At 41.0% G+C, this 16391-nt stretch overlaps 1 protein-coding gene and 1 long non-coding RNA gene across 3 annotated transcripts in view; one reads left to right on the forward strand and one right to left on the reverse strand.

Moving 5' to 3' along the window:
• LOC306832807 overlaps positions 1 to 3629 on the forward strand; it is a 159943-nt gene extending 156314 nt beyond the window's left edge. Inside the window, exon 2 of the long non-coding RNA XR_013780264.1 lies at positions 3288 to 3629. This is a non-coding gene — a long non-coding RNA (uncharacterized lncRNA). The remainder of the gene's footprint in view (positions 1 to 3287) is intronic.
• LOC306832794 (E3 ubiquitin-protein ligase SH3RF3-like) overlaps positions 1 to 16391 on the reverse strand; it is a 294881-nt gene that overhangs the window by 257700 nt on the left and 20790 nt on the right. The window lies entirely within an intron of this gene.

The raw sequence follows: 16391 nt of genomic DNA on the forward strand, positions 1-16391 counted from the left end.
AAATGTGCAGAGATCCTATAGAGAGCACAGCACGGACGATAGATGAGGGCGATTTTACGATGAAAGTGAGTGGGGGGAGGATGAGGAGAGAAGTGCACAAGTGAGGAATAAAGTGTATATTAAAAGGAAGCGTGAATAGAAGGAGCAGGCTGTGATGTCAGATGGAGCAGGCAGATGGTTGGTGGATGTGTTTCCAATCAGCCTGGTGATAGGGGTGAACCCTTACACAGTAAATCCACAGAAATCCTTACAATCAAAACACACACATCCACACTGCAGCCCAGCCTGAAGTACACAGTACACCGGCCTCTTCTCAGCTAGTGTCTACTGACCACCAACATGACCCTAGAGCCTGGCTCACACTGCAGGAAAATCAGGCCGATTTGAGGTTCCTCCTTTCCGACAATTGCAAGGTTGCTCCCAACTCAAGGCTGCTCGGAACCGATTATCTGCCCAGATTATCTTGTAGTGTGAGTGGTACAAAGTTCAAATCTTAACGTCCCTGGTCTGCTCACCAATCGTCGGGGGACGCCCGATTCATTTCAAACATGATTCAGATTTATGGTCTAAAATCTTACGTCATCAACGTGTCTAAATCGCACATGACAATATAGGACGGCATAGATTATTTGTGCAGCACTTTTCTGAAATATTCTATCCATATATCTATGTTTGTACGTAGAGTTTTCAAATGAAACTTTATTAACAATTGTCAACTCTCCATGCCAATTTCACTCGAACAGTGTGAGCTCTCAGGGTCGTACAGTGTGAGCATATAAATCTTAAGGTCTGGTCGTGCGTCATAAACAATTTATTGGTACATTTTGAGCTGACATGCCACCCTGAATTGCATTGTTGTTTTCAGGCATTAATGTTTATTTTACATTGATATGATAATTATACAATCACGTGCCATGAACCTTTTTCATCAAACTATTTTTGCAGAAAAGTAGTGAAAACAAAAAAACCCATTGAGATGTGGGATCGTCATTAAAAGGAGACATTGCTGTGAGGGATCTTTTTCTACATCTGATTTATTCTCAATTGTTGCTTTGTGGCTTCCATTGAAAAGGAAGCTGCTCCACAAAGCTGTGTGAGTGTTGAGAGAGAGGGGATACTCAGCTCTAATGCTCAACACTAACAATGTGAGAGGCTGCTGAACTTAATCTGTACACCAGTAGCAAAGACTTTATGGACTATTCATTAAATCCATCCTCTGACACCAAATCTACACACATTACCATGCAAGTGTGTAAACAACACATGAAACCACTCTGTTAGCCAAGAATACTGAACTATTGCTTAACAAGATTGTTTTCAGATCTGGCAAATATTTTTTCTGACGATACTAAGAAAAGCAAACTGGAGAAGTGTCTGGAGGGTTTCAGAACATACAGCGACATGAGATGATTTCAGGAAGCAGTCTACTAGCATCAAACGTAGATCCTATGCAAAAGTGTAAGTAACAAAACTTTCCTGAAGTGAAAGACATCAAAAAGTATGAGTTTTGCATAAAAATGAGACTTAAAGGTATATTATCAGTGACCGAATGTCAGCCAAGTGTATTCAAATAAAATGTCTTGTGTAAGGATGACATTACTTTGACATTATTAGATTGTGAATAAGCAGCATTTCACTGTGGTACTTTAATGTGGGGGCGTTCCAGACTCAACGCTGTTCCTGGGATACGATGATCTTACCAGTCTTGACGATAACGCCATGAAAAGGTCTGGCCTGAGCAGTGTGTGACTACAATAACAACGAGAGACATGGGAGGACAGTAATAAGTGGAGTGGCGACTGGGGGTAAGACGCGCCTGTTATGCATCTGACAGTTACAATTTGACCTCCAGCTCTCACTGAAGACACCATCCACGTATTCTGTGTCTCTGCAGACAATTCTTCAACCATACTTGATGTCTGTTCGTTTGTTTTTTTCTTCTCTACACAGAACATTATATCCTCAAATATATCCGCTGGCTCCATTGTTTTTTACATGAGGTAAAATAAGAGCACGATTATCTGAATAAAATCCTTTGTGATGTGCCGCACATTTTCATACCTGTTCGTGTGTGCATGCTTGAGACTATTGAGAAGAATATCTGGTAAGATTCACCTCTTGTGTGTGATGCTACCTAATTTCAAAATTGGGTATGATTTTAAAAATCCTGTGTGTGTGTGTGTGTGTGCGTGCGTGTGTAGGTGTGTGTGTGTTCTTGTTTATAATGTTCATACATTCTATAAAAAGAACAGCCTCCATTTTGGTTTGAAAATAGTTGATGGAACTTTAAACAAAAACATTCCAGTTTGCTGTCATGCCTTTAATCTGTGACATCATCAGGACTTTGGCACTCAGAGGTAGCCTTTAGAAACCTCCAGAGTCTACCAACAGTTCATTTTGTTTGAGTCGCTTCATCGACACTGCAGAGGTTTCACATCTCCTACAAACAAACAAACAAACAAACAAACAAACAAACAACCATGGTTTACGTGTTTCACGCCGGAGGTGATCATGCTGATGAGGAAGACTTCCAAGAGGATCGTCCAGAACCAGCACCTATTAATGAGGATGGTGACCATGTAGGCCAATTGGAAACACCTCCAGTTTTCAATCAGCAAATTGCATGGAACGAATATCTGTCCCAGGTTATAAACCGAACACTGATGCTGCTCCAAGAGTCCAATGGCATTGAGGACTACCTTGATGACGACGTCGCAATGGACTATAATCAGGCCTACTGGGCTGAGGAGCAGATCAACCCTGTCCTTAAACAGTCCAAGAAGAGGAAAAGGGAGAACGATGAAGATGATGAGGAGGAAAGAAAACACAGATGCTTAGCACCTTACTGGGACTCTGTGTTTGTATTAACTGACAACCCAAACCCAGAGCACCAGAATGAAGATGTTGCTGAGATTGAGCTGCAAGTCAGCCATCCAATGGAAGACATCGCAGACGTTCCTCAGCCTCAAGTATCCAGGAGGAGGGAACGCGAAGATGACGACGAAGATGAGCGGGACAGCAAAAGGCCCACATGGAATTGGTACGACTTCTATGACAGTGATGTGGACAGTGAAGATGAAAGTGTAGAAGACAGTGACGAATGGAGTGATGAGGAAAGTAATGCTGACGAAAAGATGTAAGTGACAAACCGAGGACATTTAGAAATCTGAGAAACATGACAACACTCTGGCGTACACAAAATCAAATTGTAACAAAATATCCCTTTAATTTAACCCTCTATGAATGCAAAACAAACAAAACAAGCAATATGATCGAAGAAAGTTCAGTTTAAATGGACTTTTTAGTCCACAAAAAAAGAAGAAAAAGACGTCCACCAACGTGTCCGTTTGCACATTCAAAACAAACTCAGTCCATCCCAAAAAGGAAAAAAAGCAAGAATAAAAAAGAAGCACTCTCACCAGGATGCGTGCCGGGTCAGGCCAGATTTATTTTGCCCAATATCTGGAGACTCAAAACCCCAATCAAAACCAGGATAGTCAAGTCCATGTCAACACAATCATTCTCTCTTGTGTCTGTGTGAGCGGAGTCTCCAATGATTCCATAATTCAAAAGTGATAATAAAGATTTTAATTGGCAACTTCCTATAAGAATAAAATATAATCATTTAACCTGCTAACTCAATATTATGTGTGTGTGTGTGTGTGTATGTGTATGTGTGTGCGCGTGCGTGTGTGTGTGTGTGTAGGTGTGTGTGTGTGTGTGTGTGTGTGTGTGTGTGTGTGTGTGTGTGTGTGTAGGTGTGTGTGTGTGTGTGTGTGTATGTGTGTGTGTGTGTGCGTGCGTGTGTGTAGGTGTGTGTGTGTGTGTGTAGGTGTGTGTGTGTGTGCGCGTGCGTGCGTGCGTGCGTAGGTGTGTGTTCTTGTTTATAATGTTCATACATTCTATAAAAAGAACAGCCTCCATTTTGATTTGAAAATAGTTGATGGAACTTTAAACAAAAACATTCCAGTTTGCTATCATGCCTTTAATCTGTGACATCATCAGGACTTTGGCGCTCAGAGGTAGCCTTTAGAAACCTCCGGAGTCTACCAACAGTTCATTTTGTTTGAGTCGCTTCATCGACACTGCAGAGGTTTCACATCTCCTACAAACAAACAAACAAACAACCATGGTTTACGTGTTTCACGCCGGAGGTGATCATGCTGATGAGGAAGACTTCCAAGAGGATCGTCCAGAACCAGCACCTATTAATGAGGATGGTGACCATGTAGGCCAATTGGAAACACCTCCAGTTTTCAATCAGCAAATTGCATGGAACGAATATCTGTCCCAGGTTATAAACCGAACACTGATGCTGCTCCAAGAGTCCAATGGCATTGAGGACTACCTTGATGACGACGTCGCAATGGACTATAATCATGCCTACTGGGCTGAGGAGCAGGTCAACCCTGTCCTTAAACAGTCCAAGAAGAGGAAAAGGGAGAACGATGAAGATGATGAGGAGGAAAGAAAACACAGATGCTTAGCACCTTACTGGGACTCTGTGTTTGTATTAACTGACAACCCAAACCCAGAGCACCAGAATGAAGATGTTGCTGAGATTGAGCTGCAAGTCAGCCATCCAATGGAAGACATCGCAGACGTTCCTCAGCCTCAAGTATCCAGGAGGAGGGAACGCGAAGATGACGACGAAGATGAGCGGGACAGCAAAAGGCCCACATGGAATTGGTACGACTTCTATGACAGTGATGTGGACAGTGAAGATGAAAGTGTAGATGACAGTGATGAATGGAGTGATGAGGAAAGTAATGCTGACGAAAAGATGTAAGTGACAAACCGAGGACATTTAGAAATCTGAGAAACATGACAATACTGTGGCGTACGCAAAATCAAATTGTAACAAAATATCCCTTTAATTTAACCCTCTATGAATGCAAAACAAACAAAACAAGCAATATGATCGAAGAAAGTTCAGTTTAAATGGACTTTTTAGTCCACAAAAAAAAGAAGAAAAAGACGTCCACCAACGTGTCCGTTTGCACATTCAAAACAAACTCAGTCCATCCCAAAAAGGAAAAAAAGCAAGAATAAAAAAGAAGCGCTCTCACCAGGATGCGTGCCGGGTCAGGCCAGATTTATTTTGCCCAAAATCTGGAGACTCAAAACCCCAATCAAAACCAGGATAGTCAAGTCCATGTCAACACAATCATTCTCTCTTGTGTCTGTGTGAGCGGAGTCTCCAATGATTCCATAATTCAAAAGTGATAATAAGGATTTTAATTGGCAACTTCCTATAAGAATAAAATATAATCATTTAACCTGCTAACTCAATATTTTTGACGTTACTTTTGTTGCAATCGTTAAATAAAACAGAAAAGTGTTGAACTGTGAGTTTGTCTCGTCTCATGACAGACCTGACATTGATGAAAAGATGATGGTTCCCTGGGCTTTGAGAAGAAAGAGGAACACCATTGTGTACACATAAAAGCAACACCCACAGAGATGAGACACAAAATGACTTCAAATGATGTGGCTGGATCATTTGTAGTCATTTTGTCTCCCTTTGAATTCATTAAGTTACTCTTTGACTGTGTTCTCCGTCTTTCTCTGGTCTTGTTGTTTTTGTATTTTTTTTTTTTTATTATTTCTAGGCCGACAACAGAGCAGGCACATTACAACCTTTTTGGTTGATGTCTACTCAGAAAACTGTCAGGCTTTTTCTTTTAAAGACAAAAGTTTCAATCTAGACACATTTTAATTAAAGTGAAAATAAGATGTCATTTATTGGGCCGTAGCTGCTTTGAATTCAGGTTTAATGACCTTATACTTGTAACAATTACTGATAACATCAGCAGGAAAGACACTGGTTAAGTGTTGGAGTTCTGAAAACTGACAAAATAGGCAAAACCTGTTTGTATGGGTTTGTTAAGTATGTGCGTGTGGACAGGTTGAGCCCCATGTACAGAGGCTATAGTCCTTCAAGTGGGCAACCCAAGTTCGATTCCAACCTGTTGCTCCTTTCTCCCATGTCATTCCCGACTCTCTCTCACATCCCGATATCCTCCCACTCTCCTATCAAATAAAGGTACAAAAAGCCCTAAATAAATACAAGTGTGTTAAGTGAGTAATTGGGGAAGGATGGCTGGGCTGAGTTGTCATTACTTGGCTACAGTTGCTTGTTGACATCAATACCACAGAGGACAGCTTAAGGCAGCTGCAAGACCTCCGAGAAAGAGAGAAAGAGGAAGAGGAAGAGAGGGGGAGACAAAAAGAGAAAGCGATATAAGACGTGGGTTGTTGGGTCATAGAAATAACCATTTCAATATCTTTACCTTTTTATATCTCACTTTCCTTTCTCCTTTTGTGTCCGTGTTGCCCTGTGGAGCTACCAAATTCTTTAAACTCAGGGATGCCTAACACACACAGACACACACACACACACACACACACACGCAGGCACACAGACACACACACACACACGCACACACACAGACACATATGCTCTGACCAAAAAAAAAAAAAAAAACAAGGGTTCATGTCGCCATAACGGCGCTCCAGTTAGTCTTGGGTGCGACCATACCAGCATTATGTTTTACTCTCACTCTCGCATACACAAACATTCACATGATACACAACTCTGTGTGTGTGTGTGTGTGTGTGTGTGTGTGTGTGTGTGTGTGTGTGTTCATGCACACGTGGAAAGACACCCTTTGGATCAGAATGGTGGGAGTGTAGCCAAGAAACTGTGCATGTGTGTTTGTGTGTCAGAGGTCAGAGCGGTCTGGCTCAAACCACAAAATCAGAGGAAGCTACAGACGGACACATGCAGACACACACACCTTCCTCCATCTGTCTCCTTAGTCGGTCAATCATAGGCTCACTAGTGCAGAAAGAGAGACATGGAGAGGATCCATGTCCTGCTGACACCAGAAACACATTCACATCAACCCTTACAGAACTGAGCAGCTCGAACCAGATTATCGTAGTCTAAAATGGGATTTTATTGAACTGAACTGGATCATGGTCTAAAACCTGATTATACTGAATTAGTAGATTATACAGAACTGGATTATTCTACTTGATGGATCAAGACCAGTGGAGTAAGTAGGAATAAATTCCGGGGAATAATAAGGTCTCGAACACAGACGGACTAATTCCGCTGAGGTATTTCTGACAGTGATACTAATAAATGAACAGAGAAATTTTCCCTTCATGTCATTTCAGACGTGTCTTTTCATTTATTTCTTTCATTTTACTCCAGCCTCATTCACTATGATCTAGTGTACTCATTCAATGTGAAGGGGAGCGACGGGAATATATACATACTGTATGAGTCTTGGGTTTTTAAACGTTACTCCCCACTGAGTCTGCACTGCCCCTGAAACAATAATCAGTGAAAGGATGACTCACACAGCGGAGAATTCATGAGAATTTATTATTCTGGGCATCAGTGGCCTCGCAGTAAAGGTGGCGCTCCGTGTGCTGAGGATACAGTCCTCCAAGCAGGAAGCCAAAGTTTGCGTCCAACCTGCAGACTCTCTCTCACCTTCATTTCTTACACTATCCTCACACTGTCCTCTCACACAAAGGCATACAAAAAAGCACAAGACAAATTTGTATTTTGTCCATGAATTGCATGAACAGACTTATTGTTGTTAGCCTAATATCACTTGACTGAGAGCACTGTTTAGTAAAGCACAATTGAATGTGTGTTTAAAAATGACCTGGCCAATAAAGCTGCTTCTGAATCTATACTCATATAGCAGGACGGTGAATCCCAGGTGCTGTCCAGACTCTCAAGGTTTTCAACAAGTACCAACGCAAGAGCCCATGGCTGCTGACGTTAAACTGGTTTAGTGTATTATGTTTCACTCTGGTTCTTCCTGAGAAACCGCTGTGAAATACCTCATTCAGATGTCAGCTCAAACAGAGTGGGCCAATGGCACACAAACGCACACAGGCAGCTTGGATACCGCACACTGGGACGCGTCAGCCCTGCGAGTGCTAACCAGACTGACTCCAAATGACTCTCACTGAGACACACATGCACACACACACACACACACACACACACACACACACACACACACTGCAGCCCACCCGTGTGGCACCAGACTCCCCCACCTGTCCATTTGAGGACCACCAGTCGCTGATGAATCATTGTCGGTTGGTGCGTGCTGAGGCACGAAGAGGCTTTGGGAAAATGTGTGACTTGTGTGAATCTCATGAGAAACACAGCAGTCATAAGATTCAATTAAGATAAACAAGAGATCTTTATTCACGATTGACAACAGCAGCACACACAAACATCTGCAGCCGTCAGAGCCATCTGTTGTTACAGACTGCTCTATCCGTCCAATGTGTGTGTGTGTGTGTGTGTGTGTGTGTGTGTGTGTGTGCCACCTAGCTTTCTGTTAGACATAAACCATTGTCCTCTGAGTGTGTGTGTGTGTGTGTGTGTTTGAGAGAGTGTGTAGTTTCTTAGTATATGTGCATCTTGTGGCTGACAATGCAGCCCGTCAGTGAATAAGAATGTCAGTCAGCAGAAGTCTTTGCTTTATCAGAGAGAGAACCAGAAGCTTTACTTTCACTTTTGATTACAGTCTTTGGGCTACATGAAGAAAAGATAACTTTGTAGGAAGAGGGAAACATTAACCTATAATACAGTACATCTAACTGTGCTTCTTGAGAAGAGGATTCTTGGAAGGATTTTAACTCCGCCGGTCGTAAAAAAAAAAAAAAAACCTCTGCTTCAGAGATAATGCATTGCGTTTACTTATAAATCAATGTGTCTCATTCTTTACGGTAAACCTCGTTTTGGATGAAAGTGCACCGTCAACTTCAGACAGCTGACGTGTTAACATTAGCATCCTGACAACATGACCTCAAAGCAGCACTTAAGCAAAGAAGGCCTCTAACTCAATCAAAGGATTCATGCGCTTCTCGATGTTTCTCATCAGTTATGAATCACATGTACAGATGAAAGAAGAGGAAAGAAGGGATGTTTATCGCGTTTAATTGGTCAGTGACATATTTCTGAGCTAGTTTTGCGCACGAGTTGCAGGCACATTGGTCAGGATTATGTACTGTTTGATGTAGTGTAAAATCTCAGTGCTACAGGCAAAAGAAAGTCACACTGACCATGCACGCCTAAATTTATCAATAATTGTAGCAATGCTTTTTTTTTAAACCAAGAAACGAAGTAAAATAATGACCATAATATTCCCAGAGCCTAAGGTGACACAATCAACTGTACTGAGTAAGGCTTGCGAAGGTTAATATTGAATGAATGATGACAAAGAAATCATTTAATCTGCATATCAAGGTCTTGAACAGTTCATTTTTGACATTTTTGAATAATTGAAACAACTAATTGATTTTCAGATTAGTTCTATTCGTTGGAGGTCAGTCATTGTTTTACCTCTGCACATACAGTACCTTTTAAAGTTCCTTCATTTTTAAGGTCCCATGAACTGTGAAAATCACAATTGCAGAGCACAATCAATAATTAATACGCAATCACAAGAGAGAAAAATGAGCAATTTAGGAGGTTGGAATCAACAAATGTTGGTCCATTTTTCTTAAAGGAGTAACAAAGAGAACAACATACTAGAGAACAGTGACCACAGAGAGTGTAGCAGTCGGGTGTACAAACTCTATGCACCGTGCAGCAGTGACTGTATAGAAATGTCACACCCCCTCCTATTGGCTCGTGGTGAATTCTCCAGATAACGTCCTGGCGTTTTCTCACGTCAGCTCACTCGGACTTGCTGCGGAAGGAGAAACTCCAAGTGAAGTTTTGCGCTAACACATATAGCTCCTCCTTGTAATATCAGTAGTGTGAAAGTCCTGTAAGAGAACCTTTTTGATCAGGGGTCGCTGCTCATGTCTTGGGGAAGAGGTAAAGTTTTTTTTTTCCTCAGGCTTCAGTTTCGGTGTCTCTGCACTGAATCTAATTCTGCATTCAGACAAGAGTGAAAATCTGGGACAACGCTCCTATTCTTGGCAGAGAAAGGGACAATACTGAAGACTTTAAATATCAGCAGAAATACAGGAAATAATAAAAGTAATTGTCGTCAAAACAATGGTGTAGGTGCTAACAAGCTACCGCAGCTGGTGCCTACTGTTTGTGTGTGTATGCTTTGTATAAGTGTGCGTTTCTATATGCATGCACCCGGGGACATGAGTGACTTATCTGGGACAGGGACATCACAGGGAACAACAGCGGCAGAAATTGAATTTTCTGCTGGCGATAGAAGAGGGAGCGAGAGCGTGACTGAATAGGTGTGACTGCAGAGGTTTTCCTTTAATACAACCAAGATCATACAAGCACTGAAGAACAGGCCGCCAAGGAAAAGGCTTCCCGCTGACATTGTTTCATGTCTTAAAAAGTGTGCGAGAAATGTGTTTTGTGTGTAAAGCTGCAACAGCTGAATTCAGAAGATAGAAGGGAGCGCTGTAGTGTCACTCAAAGCCAGCGGGAGAGAAAAGGAAAAAAAAGACAGAAAGGGAGTGCAGAGAACAAAGAGGGAATAAAACAACGAGGGAACAGGGGAATTGGAGAGTGGACATTAGTCAATAGAGGAGGATAGCTGCTATTGTGCAGCGTTTACTATCTTTATGACTCAGAGGGTATATTTTATTTAGTTTACTTCGAGCACTTATTCTGAAGTGCGACTCTGCTCCTGCACCATTGCATTCAATCATAAAAGGCATCAACACTGCTGATATTGTTTCGCACATGAACTCCTCACAATATCCAGACGATTTCAGGAACATTCAGTGCCTGACTTTTTCTGGTATTGTCTTTCATACATGAACTTTTGATTGTTGTGTAAGGTGGGGTGGTGGGACGCAAGAGTAGAGCACGCAGTAGGAGGAGTTTCGGTATTGGTGAATGTTTTTAGGTTCAATTCAGGACAAGACGTTGATCTCTTCATAATATAAATGCAACAGTGGAAAACATAATACAAGCAACTGAAGCAAACAGAGCAGCAAAAACGGGGAACGATCTAAACAGAGTCATCACCCGGGCAGCCGTACAATGGTTAATGTTTGACAAGCATGGCTGGCATTTCCCCAAACGATGTCGGGACATTTTCAGAAGTGCAAAATGTGTGTGAATAGAGCTTAACACGTGTTTGTACTTCTGATCACACCCCAGCCTGAGAAGTCATTAAAAGGAGATGTCGTTCAACTTTTAGAAGGATGACTATTTGGAATGAGGTCATATGAGACATATGAGATGATCATCACATTTAGGTATGCACAGGATAAAACCATTGAGATCAACACAGGCTCAGTTTGTAGTTTACAGATGGGTCGTCAGCTTGGGCTATAAAGTAAATAACAATAATACTTCCCGTACATGCTTTTTCACTTTTGCATTTGTGTACCACTACACAAATTTAGAACACCACAGCAAATCATCCTGTTCCAGAAATAAGAATTCAAAATAAACAAGGCAAAGCTGTGTTTTCCTCTTCCCGTGAGAGTTGCACAAACCTAAGGCTGCTGCTATTGTAATGAAACCCCCTAAAAATACCGTCGTTTTCTCCCTGTCCCTGTAGTCATTCAACAAAAAGTGTCTTCTGAGATTACCCATTAGGGCTGTTTAATTTCTTATTGTGATTTCTTTGTGTATGGGTACACTTTAGAGTGAGACGTGATGGATTCAAAACTCCTTTTCATGGCCTTCAAGGAGCTAGCAGCATTTCTCCGAAGCAACATAGAGCATTACCGCCAATTAGGCAAGCGCCACGTCTGGGCTTAATTTTTGTCGTCGTTGTGATATTATTTGGTGGAAGAGATATCAGCATAGAAGAGCAGCGACTCTTAAACATTAGAAACAGTTCATGGTTTGGATTTAGGATGTTTGGGATAAGTGACTGGATTTAGTTGACAGAGGGACCTCCCTGACCTGAGAGGCTCAACCTGGAAGAAGAGGGGATCAGAATTATCCGCTCGGATACGCCTCGCTTTCGTCCTCGTCCTACCAGCACAGTTGAAACAAGAGATTTTTGCCCACCATCTCGCCTGCTGTTGACACAATCGCAGAGAGTTTTACTCTTAAATCTAAAGTTCAAGTGACCGCGCCAGGCAGGAAGATGAAAAGGTAAGACACACTCAACAATTTGTACTCCAGTTCTAAAATGTACAGACTGACATCAAGGCCACTCAGTTTACTTAGGAGATGAAGTCGCTGTGAGCATTTCTTGAAAATGTGCTCTGTCGAGGAGCTAGGCTGGCAGTTGAAAAGTGTGCTGAGGTAATTCCAGTTTTCCACACAGTTTCAACACATTGGCAGTCAAGTGAAACTGGCTCAGTCCTCAGATCTTGTATAGTGGATGATGTGTTTGGGGCTTGTAATCATGCTCACAACTACATTGGCAGTTCCAAATCACAGCAAACATTGTTCTCTCGTCATGATGTACTGACATTTTGCTAACGGAGAGCTGATGGAGAGTTTCTGTGAGGAAACTTGCAGCAGTTGCAAGTTCAAATCTATCGCGGAACAAATCTGTAGCCAAGCATGAAGAAAATTACATTTTTAAACATGAGTTGTTTTTAAAAACCGATATACAATATTATGATGCTAAAATGTCTAAAGGGCTTAATCTTCATTTACACAGGATTTCCTGCAGGAATTTGTCAGAGCTTTAGAAAAGTTTCAGAAACACAATGTTTCATGAATGAAAAAAAAAACAAACGAACAAAACATGTATCTAGTATCCAATAGCTGATGATTGACAATGTCTAATCTGGAGGATCTTGTTAGAAACTAAGCTTTAACAAGGCAGTCTGCACAGCATTATTAGTTAAGAGGCTGATGCTTTAAGATTTTAAGAAAACAACCACGCTGAATTTGTCCTCCACAACCTGACAGCTGAGCTCAAATTAGAGGCTTTATTTTGTCACAAATCTGCTGCTCTCAGCTAAAAAAGGAAAGCCTTTAAGCTGTTGTTATGAATGTTGGTATGAATTAACAGCTGATCTTCTGACTTTCTTGCAACGGTGAACATTTTGCACAACTATAATTTTGCTGAGTTCTTGTAAAAACAAATAATTAGCATTATAATCCAGAATATACTAAAGAGGAAGTCTGTTTCGGGGGATCTCCAAAAGCAAAAAAATAAATAAAACAAAAAGGTTAAAACTGTCATCCTCTGTGGCGATTTTCATTTCATTGCGAGGTCCAACATGTGCGGTTTCTGTGGAGACTTAAACTCCTGCTAGCTACAGGTACCGTCGCTGAGCTCTCAGCCTATACAGAGACTTCTGCTGCCTGATAGTCGCTTTTCAATCCAATTTACCGAACAGTAAACCACTGATGTCTTACAATGCAGGAATATGACAGAATGAAGGAGGACTGAAATGAAAAGCTTTTAAAAAATTGCACCTAGACTGCATCATTAACTGTGCCAGCATGTTTGAGAAATGAAGAAGCCGCTTGCGTTACATAATGAGGAACATTTTCAATAGTGTAAGGTCACACGCAATGTGTGATGGTGGCTGCACTTGTTGCCATGACGGTGCATTAAATACTGGTGGGATATATTGGTTGCCGAGGTAAATAGGACAAAGTCAACTTTTTTAGATGAAAAAAAAAAGGTACCATGGAAGCCGTTAGCGTAGTGGTTGGTGCGCGCACCCTGTGTTAGGAGGCTGTGGCCCTGTAGTCAGGCGGTTCAGGTTCAAATCCGACCTGTGATCGTTTACCTGCATGTTTATCCCCTTTCTCTCTCTCAAACATTTCAGACTCTATCAACTATCCAATCTCGACAATAAAGGCACAAAAACGCCCCAGAGAACATCTTGAAGAAAAAGATACCAAAAGTGTGTTATTCTGGATTTTATGGAATATCTTTTATAGAGCCATGAAAAAAGTTCATATCCGATCTAAAAACTTGTTACTGTGGTTGGTCTATCTTTTTTCTTTTCTTCTCATATCGAGCTAATGAATGTTATGTACAGACTCGCACATTGACACTCTCAACAGTGTAACATTGCACTTTGTTACAAATCTATTATTTAGTTTTAAGGCATTTATATTTATTTACTAAGACATGAATTTAGTTTAGTCACTTTAAACTAAGACATTTTCAACTGTTATCTTAAAAAACATTCATGCAGCTTCAGTCTTTGTAGTTCTCTCCCCTGATCCACATGCATGGATTTGTAATTTATTCAAAGAGAAAGTGTTCATTTAATACACTTCAATATATAACAATGCAACAATTTCAACGTATCCTCCTTTGTACTGAGGAGCACAATGAACTCAACAGAACTGAAAAACCAGGCAGACTGAGGAAAAGAGAAAAAGGACGCATGAAGGAGAGTGAGAAAGAGAGGCGGAGTGTGTTGATGAGGAGAGAAATGGGGTTAATGTATGAAAGAATGTGTTTTCAGAGAGGAAGAGGGAAAGCCATGGCTGCAGGGTTTGACACTGTCCCAGTTTTATTACAGTGCCAGTATCTCCCGTGGCTCTCCGGCACATATCCACCCAGTTGATTAATGCTGCCATCACAACCATAGCCAGTGTCTTTGAAGACAGGAAGACAGAACTGTGATGATCCACATACAATTCTGTTACCGCTACTTTAAGTGGTTACTGCCTGAGACCAACAGTTCTGGGACAGGACTGCATGGTGGGGGAAGTAGGCCATGACAGCACGCTACATTTTTGGTTGTTCTGTAAGGAAATCTACACAGTTCGAGGAAAATGTTTCATTCTGAAAGCTGGACTTGCTATGTTTTATCACACACATTTAGTCTTTTCAAAATACAACTTCTTTGGATCAATTGTGCCTTTTGATGAACTCTCACTTATCATATTCCTCACTGATGATGTTCTGAGTCATAAAAGGCAGGGAATAAAAAAGTTTTCTTTAGGAGGGTTCACCGTCTTCTTGCTCTGTGTGGCAACTAAAACGACAACTATTCAAAACAATTCCACAAATTTAAGATGGAGTCAAAATTGTAATTGATAAATTAAAGTAATCAATACCAAAGCTGCTTGTACAGATCATTTGTATTATTATTATTTTTTTTTTTGCAGAGAAGTGATTAAAAGTTTGGATTCACAAGATTAAAACATTTAAAAAAAAGTCATTTACCTATTTGGGATCTTTTTTTGTGGACATAAATCATGATAAATCTGCTAGTATTATGTTATAGTATTAATGATATTGCTCCTCAGTGTGCTGTTATAATTAAGTCATTAATTGACTTCTTTATAAATGTTCGGTTTTTTTTCAGTTGTATTTTTAAATGTTTGTTTTTGAAGCCTGTGCCACTGCATGTATTTTTAATAATCCGCCAAACGAATCTTTTAATTTAAAACAATGTACTGTCATGTACAAAGGATGAACGCAAGATCAATTAGAAAAAAACAATAGGGAAACAAATTGGGTTGAGATTCGAGTATAGATACATATCATGAGCGCACACACAAACACACACTGTCTCTGATCATTTGTGTCTGGCTGGTGTCTCTTCCTGGATGTAGAGATTTGATTCTAATTGATTCATCTTATCAGCAGACGGAGCCTCTGATTGGATTGAATATCATACAAGAGGAAAAGACAGAGGGTTGTCATTACCATGGTATTATGAATCAACTGAAGAATATTAGCAGAGAGAAAGAACAAAAAGCAAAGAAACAATAACAGGATATTTAGTTTAAGAGACGCCTGTACTTAAACAGAGGTGCAGATTGAGTTACGGCACTTTGTTTTCAGAGGGACTTTCATATGTGAGAAGGATCCAATATGAAATCAAGTCTGTCTTAAAATGTTCAAACTACACACCTTTGTCCCCCCTAGTTTTAGCGCAGCACTGTGCTGTCCTGATGGCAGTGATATTACGCTGCTTGTGCCAGACAACAGCATGAGGACCTATGGTGTTTTAATAGAGCTGGCAGGAATGGGCAAAGGACGCTTGAGATGGGTTTGGACCTGGGCCAGCTGTCTGAGGATGGATGAAGAGAATGAATGGGGAGCTGAGTGGAGAAGTGGCTGCAATCATTCCCCACAAGTCGCTCACCAAGCAGACAAACGCGCACTCAGAAGACAGAAGCGAGCGTCATGAAAGAGAGGAAGCGGAGAAAAGCAGAAAATGAAACATGAAAGCGATGACAGTGATGCACAGCGGCAGAGCGACACGCACACGGATTAGTATTCAGAGAGGATACTCACTTTTAGTTTGAGGATGGTCAACATTCGTGCCAGTTAAATAATATCACACACTATTTATACACTGGCAGCCAGTTTCAAACACCTACTCTTGTTAGATGTTCCCTTGTGATTAATGTGTGTGGAGTTTACAATGTTATCTGTTATGTCTATGATTATTTACCATTTTGCTTTTTTTAAGGGGCCTCTACACCGATTGTACCGGACACATCAAATTCAGTTCACCGGCCCCTGAGT

The sequence above is a fragment of the Symphodus melops genome (assembly GCF_947650265.1).
Source record: "Symphodus melops genome assembly, chromosome: 12".
Classification (NCBI taxonomy): Eukaryota; Metazoa; Chordata; class Actinopteri; order Labriformes; family Labridae; genus Symphodus; species Symphodus melops.